At 32.2% G+C, this 19,623-nt stretch overlaps 1 protein-coding gene across 2 annotated transcripts in view; it reads right to left on the bottom strand.

Moving 5' to 3' along the window:
• LOC100375162 (uncharacterized) overlaps positions 1-18,568 on the bottom strand; it is a 34,134-nt gene extending 15,566 nt beyond the window's left edge. For both annotated transcript variants that reach the window (XM_002732042.3, XM_078006948.1), the window contains exons 1-2: positions 18,477-18,568; positions 454-518 (exon numbers count right to left, since the gene is read on the bottom strand). The gene's annotated coding sequence lies outside the window, so the exon portion shown is untranslated. The remainder of the gene's footprint in view (positions 1-453; positions 519-18,476) is intronic.
• Positions 18,569-19,623: the final 1,055 nt, after the last annotated feature.

Raw genomic sequence — 19,623 nt, 5'->3', positions numbered from 1 at the left:
GTGAACAACTATGATACAACGTAATAGGAGTAAGCACACCCAGTGGTCTGAGGTTATGTATTACTTGGGATTCCTTAAACTACAATGTAATTTAACAGATCAGATTGAGGACAAAAAATTTAATAAGTTGGACAGACAAGGGTACTGCCATGACAGAGGAGTTTCTCTTTGCTGTCCCCAAATACTGTAAATGCACTAATTATTCAGTGGTTCAAATTTCGCTATTTTCAGTGATAAGTAAAATCCATTAAATAAAATCAATGTAAACATGTAAAATATCCATAAAATTCATGGTTTTCCTGCCAAGTTTGTTATCTAAAAAACTTAATGAATGTGCTTTAAAGCATTAAAATAGTGAAACTAAAAGCCATTGAAAATAAATGGTTTTATGGTAACACATAAAATTCGTAAGTGCTTTGCATCTCAAAATTGTAAAATAAATAGTGAACTTACCTTGATAAGGACAGTCTTAAATAATATCAAAGTCCATTCAGTAAAATTATACATACAGCTTATATCTGAAAAAAATGCAAACAAAGCTGTAAATTAATGATATGTTTTGAGAGATGTTGTGATTACTTCTAACTAACCAAGGATGGGACTGAAGAAAATAAGTACTGTAAAATACGTTATTTTAGCTGGAATTAATTTTCACTGAAAATACTGTTTGGACGATTTATATGGAGATTATTTTCACTGATTCTTGATGAATTGAATGTAAAATATATGAAAAAATGTATATTCACTGGAATTTATTTTCACTGAATCATCCCTTCAGCGAAAATAAATTCCAAGTAAAAATAAAGTATTTTACAATAACAAGTAACAAAAAATACCCTAAACAAACAAGATGTGTATTTGGGTTAATTTGAAGATTAAATTCTAGTTTTCTGTCACTATCAAAATGGGCATTTTATTTATGTTTGAGCATATCCTCATACCCAAGGCAAGGCAAAGACAACAAATTTGCAATTTTAAATGCAATCAAATCCAAAATCACACCTTAATCATCTTCAAGTAATCTCTCATTTCAATTACAGTATGATGGAGACAACATCTTTTGTAATTTCTGGCTTGGCGATAGGATACGTGCTCTAATATCTATTTGGCAGAGTAGTGAAATACCGCGATAGATTGATAGCTCAACAAGAAACAGAAATGACGACTGCATGATTCTGTCACATTGCTTCATTCTATATTCACGAATTAGAAAAAGAAGTTTTCATTAAGAATTTCCACTGACTGAAAGTTATTATAGTAGATTTCTTTAGAATCATGTTTTGATCTAGTCAAAAGGAATAAATTAACAAAAATACTTTTTACATTAAAAAAATGGCTAATTTGCATAGCATAAAAATAGAGTAATTTGCATACAATAAAAGTTTCAACAAAATTGTGGGTAGGTAAAGTAAATAAGTATTTGTTTATGCTATCTTTAAATAGATACATCATTCATGTTGACTCAATTGCAACCCACTGCAAGTTATTGACTATAAAAAAAAATTATTTGGATTCTCTAACAATAATGAGTTTGCCAACTTCACAACTTTTCTTTATATATACAATGTGCATACAACCTTCAACCACGTACAACAGTGAGCAGATTTTTATCAACAATCATGAATTTTAAAGTAAATGCACTGAATCAACTTCATTATTTTCATTAATTCTTCTATAAGTATTTTGAGAAAGGTGACCAAAGATAACTTAGGATGGTTTAAAATGGTATATTTCTTAGTGTTGATCGAATTAGACACTATTGTATATATGTATAAGAACTAGATAGATTGCAAACGATATACGACTTTTCTCTGTCAACAGTAATACGAGTTTTTACTATTAGAATAATTTGCATCATTATACATCTGTCACCGTAACACCATAAGTTACAACGTGCCATAATTTTGTGGTATTTTACAGGGTATTTTCATCCTACCATATTAGGAAATTCCAAATATGGAATGATTACGCACGTAAGTGTCCTCTAATAATAAAAACAAACATGGCTGCCACCCAGGTTTGACCAGATTCCACACAAAAAAGTTAATTCTGCTCTAAACTTTTTGGATTTTGGCATTCCCATGATGTATTCTTGGAAGGAAAAGATGTATAATAACAATGTTATTATGACTATACCTCAAAGTACATGTATGCACTCAGACAGTACGCCATCACTTCTACCTCCGCTGCGCGTCGTTCAATACTTCCGCTGTACTGTCTTTCTGCATACTTTGAGGTATACTCATAATAATTATCATATTATTACAGGTATGTACAACAAAGGTAAAAATGTTTTGCTACTTGCATTTTTTTTTTAGTTATGAACTTTGCGAAAATTTTAGAACGTCCGGATAGTCAAGTAACAGGTGACACAGTGAACAATACTAGCATGCTAACAACATAAATAAAAGAGATAAACATGGTTTACTATTGGGTATATGGATTCATCTAAGGGCAATTGAATACAAGCAGCAGCTGTCCGAGTACATGTATGTATACATGAAGCTATATAAAAACAATAGCAACCATTTTCTGAATAAGAATAAACCAGGGGATATTGTATTTATTAAAGCAGTTGGGGGTTCTATGAAACTGTTTCAGAGTCGTGATTAAAAAACACAATGCTGATATTTAGTTTTTCGTGTACTGACTTATGTTAGCTAGTATTAGAAGCTAATCTCTAACAGAAGTGCATACAAACCAAAAATTGCATTGAATGTACATTTGATTATTAAAATATCATGACCAAAATAAACCCTTTAATTTATACATGTATGTGCATACACATTGAACAAATATGCGTTTTTTTTATTTTCGTTTGATTATAAATGTTCTAGGATTATTTGTTTGTTGTGCTATTAGTTTTCCTGTTTGTGTTTTGTTCAGAGTGAGTACAGGCAAACCATCAAAATGAGGACTGGAAAATGGTGTTCAGGTTAGAAACGGATCACAATAACGACAAGCTCTGCATTAGAGGTTTAGAAAGTTCAAACAAAAGCTTTTTTGTACTTATCTTTTGATACAATATATACTGTAAAAACCTGTTTGCAATCATTAGCCAAAATTCAGCCTTTTATTTTATTGTAAATCTAATTTAATACAAAATATTTTCTGCAACTGAATTTTTGGTAAACATTTTTTTTTCACTTTTGTTCAAAAAACATAGCCTATATATATATATATGTTTTTTTTTTGTTATCACATCTTTTTTCACAACTGCATATCTTTTTTATGTACTGTACTGTACAATTTACATTAAATAGCGATAACAAATAAACAATAAATTTCTACAATACAATTCAGTGTATCCCATAATGCCATGCTTTTGACTACTTGTAGGTTTGTGTCACTATATTCTGATGTTTTACTACCAGATCTTCCTCATTTTGTTTGCCCATAGGCGATGGAATAGCCAAAAATAAATTCAAATCCACCTGTTGATGTCTGGCAAATTTGTACAATTTGGAAAAGTCCTTTTGAATCATTCTCCTAAATAGTAATAATCATAATATTATAGTATTACTGAACATTTACAAAGATACTGATTAAAGCTATAGTTTACTTACAGATGTGTGTCTTATGTAAAACTTAGCATAGAGCACCGATTATACAAGGTTAGAGCCAGCACATTTATAGTACTCTATACACCTTTTTTTTTGTTTAGTTTCAATATTGAGAGAGATCACATGCGAGAATACCAGCAACATGAAACGTATCCGGCAATTCTATTTCTGTCTTATGCTACACTGTTCCTGAGTTTGCAAATTCATTCAAATTCGCAAGTAAGCAAGTACTGGGAAATTATATTGTTCTCACAGATGGGTATATTACATAAGATTATTATTAAAAACATAAATGTATGTTGCGTCAATGCCACTGATTAAATAATAAAACAAGCTGTATAGGTTTTTGGTATTGATTTTCTAAACTGATGTTTGCATATAAAATATTTATTGAACCTTACAAAGCTATACATTAATGGAAAGCTTATTTCCCACTGAATGTGAAATCGACAAAATTTTGACAGGATGCGTTTATGGACGTGCATAGTCACGTGATCTGTGTAAACACAGAAAGGTATTTTCGGTAAAAAATAAATGAACCAATGAATAAATAAATTTAGTAGAACATAAGCAACAAAACAGTTTTTTTAGACGACGCTCACCATCATTCTGCGTAATTTGAGATATATATGTACATGATAGTTGTGGAAGAAATAATAATTTAGCTATCTTGAAAAAACAATGTGATTTTGTTTTTTCCGGTATTCAGATATTGGCAAGTCATTTCGAAACAAATAGGAAAATAACAAAATCCCAGAGCCGCCTTAGAGGGAACATATCTAAAAGTCTGTGTGCAAATAATTAGTATAATGTGTCCACACTAGATCAAAAGGCTGCAGTTACCGTAAATCTGTTTTTTTTAACCAAGAAAATGACAAAAACAACTTAGCAGCTACGCAGCGTCAGCTAACTCAAAATCTGTTTGTCCCTTGGATCAAAACGACTAGTCATAGTATCTGTCTGTAAAAATCACACAGATGTGTGGATATACGTGGTCACAATTGGTTATAAAGTACAAAATTATGCTCTCAAATCCAATAGGAAACAGTGTTTCACGGCGTGACAAAGCCGCACCAAAATGACGTCTATTTACATGTACAAATGTATGATCGTAAGACTGTTGTGGTTTGGTCTTTACCTACAGATCAGTCTATGCATGCGAATTCCCATGGTACCGGTAATGTACTGAAGTCAGTGGTGACAATTCTGAATTCAAAAATTCTGGGCTGACTTCGTATAGTTACATAGCAATTCAGCACACCATTTTGAGTGTAATTGGAATGGCTAGATTCCAGGCTAACTTGCTTGTAGAATCCAATTTAAAATCCTGCTGATCAAATATAAGAGCTATGAATTAACTATTCACATATACCAGATCTTAATCAACAAAGTAATGCTATGAGAACAAATACTCACTTGTTAAATCTCAAACCAGAATATTTTCGTCTCTTTCATGTTTTGATCAACTTCTGGATGACATATCCAATGTTATGAACATCGTTAAATTTAGAATCAAAACTTATTTTTCTCAACATGCAATTTGTGCACTGTAAAGGGTCATCAATGGAGCACTGTTGAGTATGTCATATTTGACACCTTGGGTAAGACAGCAAAAAGAGGATCAGTCTGTACCTTGTTGGGTATAGGCTAAGGTCACTTGGCCAAGATTCATTCACTATCTACAAGTTAATGGCCTACAAGTAATTTGATTGGCACCAGAATAAGAATATCAAAATAGCCATGAGGCAAACAAAATAAGTTGTCTGGTTCCACAACATGCACCTTGAAAACAAGTAGGCTAGGTCAGATTATATTTCTTTTTCCTTTCCTTTATGGTACATGATATATTTTGTGCTAGCTTGGTGATTACTTAACAATATTTGCAGTAAATTCTTCCTGATTTGGTCAATATTCTAGATAATAAATTCATTGAAATCTTTTTAATTCGACTAAAAAAAGTTTAGGGTAGGGTTATATGTTCAAAAGCGAAAAAAATACAGTGACACACAACCCTGATAAATTAAACACTCAGCTTTAAACACTTAGTTTCTCCTTAGAAAACATGGCAACAGTTTATTATTAGTACAACCCTCATTGCATACTTATGTTTACTTTACATTGTGTATTTTGAAGAAAAAAGTGCTCCCAGTTGTAACAGAATTTATCACAACAAACAGAAATTAAAATCTTAAAAGAAGTGATTTTTAATCCCAACAATGGATTTGTTTCTGATTGTTAGTTTGAAACGTGCATATAACAACTTTTTTGTTTGTTTTTTACAACATCACAGAAATAAAAATAAACAGTTTAACTCTGGTGACCTTGCCCTTTGTTATATAATATTTCCTTTAACCTAGTTTGTTGAAATATGAATATGCATTGTCATAATTAATTTTGAATACAAACAAGTTTTAGGATTGTAACAGCAGTGAGAAAGCAGTCTACCAAAATACCTTTTGAGGAAATTATCATTCATACATGTAGTCTGTGATGGGGTATAACTCACATCACATATTAGGAGCGGAAAATTTGTTTGGGGAAGGGAATATAATTCATAATGGGAGCAGAATAATCACATATTAGGAACATAAAAGTAGCATATTTCTGTGTAATGGGATATAATTCAGACACACATTAAGGGCAGATATATGCATGCAAGTGGGTACAATTTATGGCTCATATTGAGGGCTGAATAACTCTGAGGGAAGAGCGGTTAATTCAGGAGACAAATCGAGAGCACATATTTTTATGTTTCTTCTATTAAAAGAAATCAACAGGTTTGGACTACAGTGTGAATGACATTTTACTTTTTGAAGAAAATATATGTATGGATTTAGGTGTAGCAAAAATATTTGCAGGGGGAGGTATGGTTTCCATGAATTTAGTCTTGTTGAAATGTATGTCAACCTACATTCAACCAGGGCGTAACACATCAACAAAACATCACATGCTCGAAAATTGTATAAAAATAGAATGTAAATTTGAACAGATAGGGATAAGATTTTTGTTGAACAGACATAATTTTCTATCACCTTCAGATCTTGATCAATAGTTTGGCACCCATACGGTTATTCATAGGAGTGCTTATATCAATTATCTGACATCTTGTTTTCTGTTAACATAGTTTATAGATTCTATTGGTATGTTTGCAAATGTATATTAGACTGTAACAAACCATGTAAAACCCAGTCTAGTATTCCCATGGGATTTGGCAGATACATTACCAACGTTATTGACTACAAGATAAATGATTTACTTCATTGAAGACATACAGCAATACAGGGATCAGTGAATGTGTATCGCCAGTAATCAGTCAAGTAGAAACAGTCAACACTTGTTATTAGATATTGACTATTACTTTCTCAATTTTTGCATATTTTCACACAGGATATCTGTCGTTCATACTAAGGGAAGATTTTATACTGATGAATTAGGTGACCAAGTTTGGTAAGGTTTGGAATAGAATTAGTAAAGTTATTGTGCACACATTAAAAATTATTAACGACAACGACAACAACAACGACAGACATTTTTTCCCTTAATATATCTTTCCCTTCCATCTTTGATGATACAGGTAAGGTAATAAAAATTAAATAAAAAAACAAAGTAAAGTGCAGAACAAGAATTTTAAGTCCTGAAAATAATATGCATTTCTGTATTGCTGGCATGTGCAATTTTTACCATCTCAAATCTCAATGGAAAAAATAAAAATGAAAGAGCTGATTATGATTCAGTGTTCTCCACAAGGGGTTTTAGGCGGGCGGCCCGCCCATCAAGTTTTACGGCCACCCAGTAACTCTCAACAGCCGCCCACCAATGTACATCCAGCTGAAATTATTTGTTAAAAGCTTGCATTGTTCTTCCCAAGCCTAAACAAAAGAGTAGTTGCCCAACCCTTTATTTTGCTATTGTTTCAAGAGTCCAAACATAAACAATGTCCATTGGAAGTCTGCAAGCAGTTATCAAGTGTATTCATGGCAATGTGTCAATCGCTTGAATTCATTGTTGCCCGACATTGTTGCCACTTAATGCTCACGATACGCAACTACAGTGGTTTCAATTTACAGCTGTATTTTTAATAATCGTCTTCCGATCACGAAAGAAAGAAGTAAATACGAACGAAATGTATATGCACAGAAAATAAACAAATATATTAGCAGATTGCATGTAAACTCGAACAAAAATTTAAATTCTAGCCGTATTTGCAACGTTCGCTCGATTTTCATTGTGAAAACAGCATGGAGAAGGCAAACTGATGACCTTTTGGCCTACCCCATTCAACGAGCGTCTGCTACCCACTGCTGTTGGCGCTGTAACGATTTAGTATCTAAGTTGCATAGGGGAACAGCGCATTCTGGGTGTTTCTGTACTAAATTCGGAAAGCGGTAATAAACATCAAACATGGCTGCTGGATTAGTTTATCGCGAGTATTTGTAATTGAATAATATTTTAGTTATCTTTTCCACATACTTTTTTCAATTTATCTATTTTTTATGTCTAATCTTTCGAGAACATATCAGATTCTTTTATTTTGCCGATTGCAGCATTTTTTTCTTGAATTCCAAAACAATGTGTGAAAACGCAACATATCGTGGCCGTACATGCGTAAATGCATCTTACCGTCCGTCGGCATGGGTGAGTACTGATGCCACAAATAAAAATGTTATGGATTTTGTTTTGACAAATTGTCCGTTTTGGCTTCGTGGGCAAATCATCTCGTATATTTTCTACATTATAACTCAATTATGTTTTGTACTTGCTCTTGGTTACTCGAATTGCATTTCATGAACGCAGAATAATTTGCGAACGCATAAATCACCGATTTCAAACTTTTTGCATTTCGTAAATATTGACAATTTTTTGAAATACAGATTGGTCACTACCAATCTGTATTTCAAAAAATTGTAACATGTTCCAATTAAATTAAAAAGAGAAGAGTAAATAACTTAGTGTGTATTGCAGTTCATGTCATAAATGCGAGAATGCTGTATGTAAATGATATGCAAATTAATATGCAAATTTATGCTAATTAGACCGCCCACCAGCTAATTTGGATTGTGGAGAACACTGATTTGCATATTGGAGAGACGCACTGCAAAAAAGGAAAAATTGGGCATCTTGTATTATGGAAGACAACGCATAAAGTATGATTTTAATATTTATATTCATTATTAATAATTAATTAACTTGGGATATTTAGCTATGTACTGACAATTAAATATGAAGTTGGCAAAATAATAACAGTAGATCATTAATGTTTAATTGATAAGTGATAATTTGCAAACATGATTAAAACCAGAACCTGTTTTATCACCAGACTTTCTTAAATGAATTTGAGGCTTACTCATATTATAAGAGCAGACTTTATGAAATATGGCACAAACAAAAATCTCTATTTTTGTAACATTATTGAAACAGAAATGTTGCCTACACATGTTCCAGCATAATGTCCCATATTTACAAATTATTCAAAATGCAAGAGTCTTTACCTGTGTATGTAGCAGATGGCCATAGTGTTTTGTAGTTTACAAATAACCATCTACTGTAAAATACTTTATTTTTACTTGGAATGATATTCATGAAATTTCCTATATTTCACATTCAACTTCCATACAAAACACATAAAAAGTCTTTTCAGCAAAAATTAATTCCACTTAAAACAAGACATGAATGTCACAGTAACTCTCATTTAATTATAAAATACTCATGTTAAAATAATACATGGAACATCTGCAAAAAGTTGAATTAATATGTACTCTATGTAGGTACAACTCATCATAAAGTGATTTCTAGTATTGTACTCATTTGTCATAACTGAAAACTTTCATTGATCCGAGTCCAAAATCTCAGAGTACACAAGTGCAACCAAACTATGTCCCATAAATGCTCAAGAAACTGCATTCATGAATCTGAGTAAATCTTGATGTACCTTTAATAACAACTTGACTACTTTGTTAATTGAGGTCTTTGTATATTACCAGAACCTGGGTTTGTTTCAGTATCACCACTATAATTCCCATCAAAATGTAGCCCTGACACCCCTCTACAGTTTCCACAGTTGGTAATGGTACCATCACTAAAAGCCCTAGCATTACAATCTAAGCTAATTATTTATTATGAGCATGCTCAGTTGTTCTCTCAGTGCTGTTAGGAGGGGTAATTTTGGATGAAAATCATTTAAAAGACCCACTTAGGATTTTCAGGTCTGGAAAAACAAACTTATTCATCAACCTGCCAAGTTTCATCGATATCTGCTGCATAATTTCTGAGAAAATGTTAGAGATGTCACAGATGGAAACCGGAAATAAACTATACTCCTTTTCATGCTGCGCCTGAAACAGGGACTAATAAAGTATTCTACAATACCATGAGCCTTTGCATGCGTTATTGCCATTAATTAAGACCAAGGTTCTCGCCACGCTGCTTGGCAGTGGTCGGCCCTTAAAATTAGCGACCACCACGGAAATGCTTCCGACCAGGACTATTGTCCGATTGTTATTATAATTATGTACCGACCGACATGCATCCTGTCAGTCGTGCATTATAATTTGTAAACAATAGACTGAGTCGCACGATACGTAGCAGCTAGTCAATTTTGTGAAATTATCATCTCTTTGTTTGTAAGTAAATACTTTCTGTGATAGACACAGTCTTTAGTTTGAAAGTTAAAATTCTTTCAAAATCAATTTTACCACGATATAACATGGTCAAAGCGGAGTTTACGATCTAACAGTTTACGCCACTCAAGAAAAAAATCAACGTTTTTATTGAGTGATTTGGTAAAATACATTTGAACTGTTATCGTGATTCATGTAAAAACTCTCGTTTCAAGACCGACTAGTATTTTACCTTTTAAAAATTGCTAATCACCTCTTTTGATAACTATCGTGCAGTTTTCAACTTAAATCCATGTCAACTCATCATGCTATGATATCGCTTTACTTCCGCAATGGGCCATTCCAGTTTATATCTGCACCCCCCCCCCTGTTGATGAGTTTGTGTGTTTACTTCATACAGGGTATAATTTCCATGGGTGTATAAGTCATACAAAGTTTTATTTCCAAATCACCATTCACCATACAGTAATGGAAATCCAAAACTATAGGTCCTACTTATGGTGTTGATGAGTTCCTTTGTGACACCATACAGAGTAGGATTTCCAAATATAACTCTCATCATATGCTAATTTACCAAGTTCAAAATTTTATATCTGATAAAGGAAATCCAAACTAGTCCTGATTCACGGTGTTGATGAGCTCATTCGTCCCACCATCATTATCTAATTTCAGAAATAACTATTTCATACTGGCCCAATACAGTCAGAAATCCAAGTTTTTTCAGTCATACATTGTTGGAAATCCAACCTCATCAACCGGTATGTGGTGAGATAAACTAGGCCATATTTAATTTAGTAGCCATAACTGCCTGGATTTCCAGAATTTTTTTTCCCATACTCGTCTGGATTTCCAGATTCTGTTTCTCCATATACAGTTGGAATTCCGGGGTATTTTCCCCATCATACAGTGCTGGAAATCCGACATCAACAGGGGGGTGCAGATATAAACTGGAATGGCCCAATGTAATTTTTATGATCACTACCATTCGGAAAACTTTGGATTCTACCGGCATCACCAAGCGGCATCCTGATTGGTTAATGGAATTATTGATCCATTGGGTCGAAGGACAGATGCCGGCCAACTAATACGTCACGAACATCATGGCGGGCTATGTTTTTTACCAAAGCAATCGAGTGATCAAAAATATCCACTCCCGATAAAACTAAGTCAAATTTTACTTTTAAGCAGCACTATTTTTTTGTGAACAGTTTCAAACAAAATTTCAGAATATCCATCTCTTCTTATCCACTACCCTTTTTTTATCAATAAACTAATTTTCATTAATCAATAAATTAATTAATTACAAACCAATTTGGAAATTAATGTTCTGTGGAGAGTATATACATGTACGACTTATTAGAGTTTATAATGTATTGCTATAACCATTAGTGTAATCGATATACATTTAGAAATAAGGCCAGACTTTTATTATTCCTTGTTTCGCGAACCCGCGGAATGAGCAGGAGCCGAAAATGAAATAAAAACAAGTCATTGAAAATGACACAGTCCCCGTTAAATGTTTGCAAGTTCTCTTTGCGCTCGTTATATTAAAGCGGAGGGGTTGTTGCGAGTGTGTTCCAGAAACTTGAGTTCCAAGTGGCGTATACAACAGATTGTTTATTTACATCAAAACACGTGTTCTGTGTAGTAGTAATATGGCCAAAAATTAAAACAGCCGTTATTCGGCCATCTTTGATCTGATTTTGAAACACACTGATATGTATGATGTATGTGCCAAATACGAATAAAAATGGTACATAAATTGTGGAAATATAGTAGCAAGGTAAAAAAGTCAGATGGCTGTCAATCGGCCAGCTTTGACAAGATTTTGAAACAAATTGTCATAGACATGCATACTAACATGTATAAAGTACATGTACATGCCAAATTTGAATGAAAACTGACAGAGCACTTCCAAGATACCGCATAAAAAAAAAAAAAAAGATGCCTGCCAGTCGACCATCTTTGATCCAATTGCGAAATAAATCACCATGGACATGTATCCTAACTATTATCTATGTACCAAGTTTGAATGACAACTGACAAAGCATGTCCAAAATACAACATTTTCAAAAAACAAGATGGCTGCCAGTCGGCCATTTTAAATCGAATCGCTAAACCACTGCATGTGCATATGTCCCACATAAAGTACTAGGCACATGCAAAGAATGAACGAAATCAGTCCAAGGGATTTTGAGATACGACTCCGGACGAACGCACGGACGGACGCACAGACGAACGGAGACCGAATTATAAGTCCCCGTTTTCGGACTTCGTTCGAACGGGGACTAATAAAATTTTATTTCAGTGTAATTTCTCACGCCCGCCGATTTGTAAGTGCAAAAAATTGCTCAAAAAAATTATTGTTATCTTCAATTGTTTCACTTATCTGTGTATTCATTTGAAGGAACAATGAAATTCTCTAGTACGTATGTGCATTGGCTGTTTTGGTATGTACAATAGCAATCACTGCACATACGTATTAGTGGGTTTGATTTAGTTTGTCTACAGTAAGGAGTATATAGAAACAACAATATTAAACGTATGTTTTTGTCCATATTGCATCTTGTACAAAATGACCAATTTGCATAGAGTTAAAATAATAAAAAGATTTGCATAAAAGGAGAGTTTGAGTTTCATTCAAAAAATTTGCAGGTTATCAGAAACACTACAAACTTTTTTCCTCTGCCTCAATGGGAAGCTCAGATGATTATTGTTCTAATAAGTTTAATAAGTTTAATTAAGTTTTTATTAAATAACTTTGTTATATTATTTGTAATGTGATTTTTGAATAAGTTTATAATTAAATTTGTTTTAAGCAATAAAAGTCTGTACAATATCAGTGTACTTTGTTTCTCCTGCTCATTCATTGATTTATTGATATACTGTAAAATATTTTATTTTCGCTTGGAATTTATTTTCGCTGAAGGAATGATTCAGTGAAAATAAAATCCAGTGAATATACCTTTTTTCCTATATTTTACATTCAACTTGTCAAAAATCAGTGAAAATAAATTCCATAGAAAACAGCAAAATGTCTTTTGAGCGAAAATTAATTCCAGCTAAAATAAAGTCTTCTACAGTATCCAAGTTCTCAATCAGTAACAGATGGCAGGTAAACACCAAAATCAATGTCGAGTCTACAAAATGGGAACATTTTTAACTTAACTATAGTTTCTTTGTAATCTAAATATATAATTATCCATCCCCTACAGCACTAGATCAAGTTCTTTCAAGAAATTATGGAAAAATAATTATGTATTTATTTTTTTAAAGGTCACATGGTTTACAAAAGTGCAATTAATATGCAAGAACAAGAATGAAGTTATCGGAGGATTACTGCAAAAGTACAGTAGTACCACACAGTAATATTTACCAGCACATAGCACAGATTGATGATACCCCATACTGCTCGAGTGCATACTTGGCAATATTCTCACTATAAGATAATTATACATCTACATTACATTAGTAATATATTTGTGGGAAAAAATTGTTTAATATTATAATAAAAACATATTGTGAGCATGAATGTTTGCATTTAGGCATGTGATTCTATTTCCGTCAAACGCTACAGCACTTCTGCATCTGATATGAACAAAGAAATGTGTGAATGTTCGTGATAAAAGAAGATATTTGAATGATCAAATAATGCAGATGTGCTTGGGAATGAATGCACATGCAGCTTTGTAGAAAATATGTGTATCCACCAAAGCAAATACTAAATGTATATACAACTAGCCAGAAATGTCACCACCACACAATGACATTTTCTCAAAACATCTTAACATCCAATATTCTTATTCAATACTTTTTTTGTGGGCCAGTCATTTACACTTGTCAATTCTGACCGGTGCTACAAATTGTGCAGTTATAGGCTTGTGATAAGACACAAATGCTAAATGGAAATAAACCTTTAGAAAGCCAAATTTTTTTCACAATTAATCAACGTTATATCCCCCCTCCAAAAATTAACTTCAGGTGCATTTTTTTTACACACTTTTGCATTTTTCTATAATTTTGAACCCAATGAACATAATATTATTAATAGTAAATGCACTTATGAAAATTATATATTTTTATCCAAGTGATATTTTCATGATTCATTATATATAACAAGTGCAATTTTCAATTTATATTAAAATTTATTGGAATTGTATTATAGAGCAAATATGGTATTTTTTTTATTTACCACAGTTTTGGAACAAAATTGTTGAAAATCTGAAAAATTTGCAGCATGTTTATTACATAAAAAATGGAAAAGATGACTGGTTTTCAAACTGAGTTCACTTACAAAGTAAATAAGTAAGTGGGACTAAACATTTTATAATTTTTATTTATTTTTTATCACAAGTACATATACATGTAATATATTAATATATTTATCATAACATCAAAAAAACAACTACAACTGGTAATTTATATAAAATAATAATATAGCAACCACTGCTTATAGCAAAAAGAATAATTATTTTGTACTCTTGAGAATACATTTATTATACTGAATTTTGAAACCAAAACAAAAATTTTACTAAAATGTTCAAAAATTGACAGTAACCAAACTATAACATTTTAAAAGTAAAACAATTTTTTGCAGGAGTATAATTAATTAATATATTTATTGGTTCTGAAAATAGACTTCATGCCACTGAATTGAAAGTATCTAGAATTGTTTTTGCAAGTACAAAATGTAAGTGAATTAAATATAACATCAAAGTAATCAGTAAGCTCCAGCAAGCTTTAATTATATACAAAACTCTCATGGGTTGTCTACTTGAGTCACAACAATACCAGACATGAAAACTAAACCACCTTACTAAGGTGCCTGACATGTTTCAGGACATCACATAAGAGTACACTTCCTCCATCGTCATGATATATGCACTATTTAGGTATTGACCATAGTATATCCATAACTAAACATATCAAAGTAACTACCCATCAATATATAAACCCTTTTAACTACTTCAGTATTAGAATTCAAAATTAACGTTAAGGAGAATAAATTGCTTTAATCATATCATTAAAATGCATGCATGAATAGCATTAATAAGCGCACACCGAGAAAACCAAACAATCCATCAAGAAATACACATACAGTACTACGTACAGTAATACGTTGTATATCCCAACAGCTCAGAACACATGATTTTGTTCAGATATACAAATAGTTCGGTTTTACAAACCTTGGGATGGGATATTAATTTTTGTTGTTCAATTTGACTATTCACACACTACATGTATATACTATACAATGATATCTGTTTGATTTTATTTGCAGACTGAATAAGTTACAGTAATGTTATCATTAATTGAGACGCAAGATTAAATACATGTACTCTTGTTTCAAATTTACCATAGTTGAAAAAGCAAGATTGTAGTTAGATTTATCTACATAGACCAAATAAGACAAATTTGGTGTCTCCAGCAAACACATAAAAACATACTGGGTAGATTTTGTTATTCTATTTTACAAATGAGGTTGTACTATAGTTATTTAGAACATAGTCATAGTTTAGCTACATGGTCTCAATAGAATTAAGTATTCACTGCATAGTAGAAAGAAAATAAAAACAAGAATTAAATTGGTGGAATGATCATAAAGCTAATCTGCATAGAAATAAACCATCATTTGCATGACATCAATTATTCAATTTACCAAAAAATATGGGAGGGTAGGGTTACTGGAAGAAAATAATTTCATCTTATTTAGTATAAACCAGACTACTGAAATGTTTCAATGCTTCCAGGGTTATTTCGGGCTTTTTTCATTAAAATTATTAAATAGTGATTCCAAGTAGAAACTTTTTTCTGTCTTTTAATGAAAATCGCAGAAAATGTGAATTTTGCCCTCTAGAGTCACATTAGAGAAATGATATTAGAAGTCATTACATGCTCGAGTTTCGCGAATAATTTGGGATATGCATGAGATCAAGACGATATCTTGGAAAAATAGCTTTAGAAAATGGAAATTGTTTGAAGTAGACACATTATTAATTGTCACTTTTATTACACATTAACAACAGCAACAGGGTTTTCTTTTAAAAAAAATGAGTAGAATCAATTATAGAGGTAGATGATATAAAACAAAAAAAAATGCTAGCCAATTCAGCCATTATAAGTATGAACAGCTGCCCTTTGCTGTTTTAGAGAAAACATGGCACAAGCTGCATTTTATGGACCACTAAAAATTAACACTATAAATCAACATGAATTGTGTCTAATTTACATATCATTAACATATTAAATTTGTATGTCAATTTCAATATATTTCATAAGTTTAAGATTTCTATCTTATGGAATGTATTACAGTTTAGCACTAATTAGATAATTATTAATTAATGTTCCTACGACTAATTTCTAAATTAGTTTCAAGTGAAAAAACAATAGATAGATGAAAATAAACAGCATTGAATTAAAAAAAATGCTATTAGCTTAAATGCAGAGTCAAGTTGAGTTTAATTTGGTTAATTCAATTGATTTAAAAATAATTCATTAACTAATTTAAACTGTATTTAAAATTTAGTTTTAATATAACTGCATGACACTTGAAATTTATTTACGGTTACATATTAGACACCCTTTTTATTAAATTATTGGACCATCCCGTGACACTACAAAAACATTATGTACAAATCAAACCAGTAATTGCTTAATGACTAGACAATTAAACAATTTGAATAAGACTAATGATCACTAGTTTTTGTTAACTAGGTAAACTAGGAAAGATTTTGAGGAGAATGGATAGAACCGGAGGCGGGGGTAATCTTGGCCGGATGTAGTAAAATACACAGCAGTCAACAAGGTGAGACCAGTTTGAAAATCAGGGCTTTATGCATTCATATAGAATCCAAGGTCTTTTCCATTATAGCTGTTAAACTTATTGAACTCAGACTTACAACAACACATCCTGTCATAGAGATGATACAGTGTGAATCACCACACTAATAATATGCTTACAATCACATCATCATAAGCTTCAATTAATAAGATCAGTATCATAATAATGAAAATCATAGCATGTGGGTGCAGTTTTTAAAAATTCTAACAGAATCAACTGTAGTATGCCACAATACAGCAACATTTTTGTGGAAGATGTGGATTTTTTATTTTTGAATATTTTTTGTGATTAATTAATTTAAAAACTGTATTTATAAAGAAGCAGGGTAGTGTACACGTGGAAGAGAACAAAAACAGTTATAGTATTTGACAGAGAGAACTGCAGTTTCCTTTGTCTGCTTACCCCACCACTATCATGGGCACAACAATGTTTTACTAAAGCGTGGACATTTTACTTAAGCATTTCAGCAGCTATTTTAGTTGTGTGTTTTTTTTGAGCAATTAATATTTACATTTTCTTGTATATTTTATATTCTAGAAGGAAAATATATCCAAAAAGTATAACATGGCATGCAACTCGTCTCAACGATACGCCGGGGACGACAAATGACATCCGACGCATTGTGTCAAACAACACAACGTGCACAATCGGCACTTTCTAACAAAACACGATCACGGCACGATTTTGCACCAGGAGAAAAACAAACAAAGACATAAACAACGCCAAAATTCAGATAACGATGCTGGGTTTTGTAGATGATTAAACGGCCCACTTTAACTCCACGCTTAAAATCGCAGTTCAGTGTCAACAACATTAGACAAATAAACCCCGCATGAACTACGCTGACATGTAAATGAGACGACCAGTATTCTGCTTAGCTTTTAAAAAAGTCGAAATCTTCTATTTTAACAGCGATATGGATATAAAATACCCCAATTGTAAAATAAAGTCGTCTTTGTACTAACACATCACTTATATATTTAGAATAAAGCAGTGTTTTAACATGTGAAAACGGCAATTTCTCAAGCGCCGTGCAACTTCAACTTGCCGGTTGATTCATCACGGATCAGCTTGCCATGCTGCGACCCACACCAAGATCTGCGGTGATCGAACATTAAAAATCATCGCTACTTTCATAGCAAAACCGAATTGTACACACACAGTAACATTGTAAACATACATTGCATTAAGGGTAATAATAAAATAGTACAGTAACAATATTTTGCTGGCAATTTTCAGTGAGCGACTCCATCACGCGAAGTTTCCCCTCACTTTGCATTGTTTTGTTGACTGCATTTTTTAACACAGCGAGGTCGCTTAACAACACAAACCTTACGATAGCTAAATACAAGAATATGCTCTCCGCTGAGCTAAGTTGGCTGTATTGACATTAACGGTCGGGTGGGGGGAATAGCAATAACGAAATGTGTAGTAAAAATAAATACTAGTAATCACCTCTTTGGCACGAAATCCGAACAAATTCAAGAGTTGACAGCGTGTTCTCCAAACACCAATGGATCCAAGATGGCGTCAAAAGTGGGACCGCCGCGAAATGCATGATGGGCCACTAATCGGGATAAGGGGGACAATTTTTAAAGACATACTAAAGTAAATTAAATTCATAAACAACAAAAACAACACGCATATTTAAAAAATATCAACAATTATTCATCATGTGAGTGAATTTTGTTCCAGGTTCCAACCGTTTGATTCATAACAATGAATGCCCTAATTGTATTTGTCAAAATATACATTTTCTCAAAAATTCGATTTTTCACTTTTAACAACATTATGGTTAATTATGTTAACAAGTTATTAGCAGCCCTAAAAGGTGTGTTTGCACATCATCACACATTCTCCTTATATGGGCATACACTCATATCGCTATCTATTAGATTTAAATGCATATACTTGAAGGGATGACGTGTGTATATTGACACGATGTTACCGTACCAGGTACACGTCAATACAAATACACATCATTTTATTTTCAGCACAGCTACAAACTGTTCAAATAAACGCCGCGATAACACGTGATTCCTGAGTGATTAATTTCAAACGCTAATACACGACGAATACATTCAAATTGTTAGGCAAGACGAGCAGTCATTTTCTAATTATACATAGGTCAATTTTTCAATTATATTATTCAAACTCATACGCACGAGTTCAGCACGTGTCACAAGCATGGGGGTATATTGTTACAATGTAACATCGTGCACGAGGCGTTGAAAATCACATGTTATTCGATCCGACTTTGGTATTATTGTACATCACTAAATATGACTATATCAAAATACAAATAAAATACTATTTTATAAAATAATTATGTATAATCAGCCAATAAATACTTAGTCTGTGTTCTGCCAAATAATAGTTGTACACATTGACTTCAAAGTAAAAAAGGAAAACCATCTTTAAAATAACATTTTTCGAACCAATATCCCGATTACGCATGATGTGTACGATGAATAAACTGGATTTTGGATGCCCTGTTTAATTTAAACTAAAATTATATTATATTATATTATGTTATATTATATTATATTATATTATATTATATTATATTATATTATATTATATTATATTATATTATATTATA

This window comes from Saccoglossus kowalevskii, chromosome 15, assembly GCF_978046115.1.
Source record: "Saccoglossus kowalevskii chromosome 15, keSacKowa6.1, whole genome shotgun sequence".
In the NCBI taxonomy this organism is placed as follows: domain Eukaryota; kingdom Metazoa; phylum Hemichordata; class Enteropneusta; family Harrimaniidae; genus Saccoglossus; species Saccoglossus kowalevskii.
Note: the sequence above shows the minus strand (reverse complement) of the source record. Positions and strands in the feature narration are given on the sequence as shown.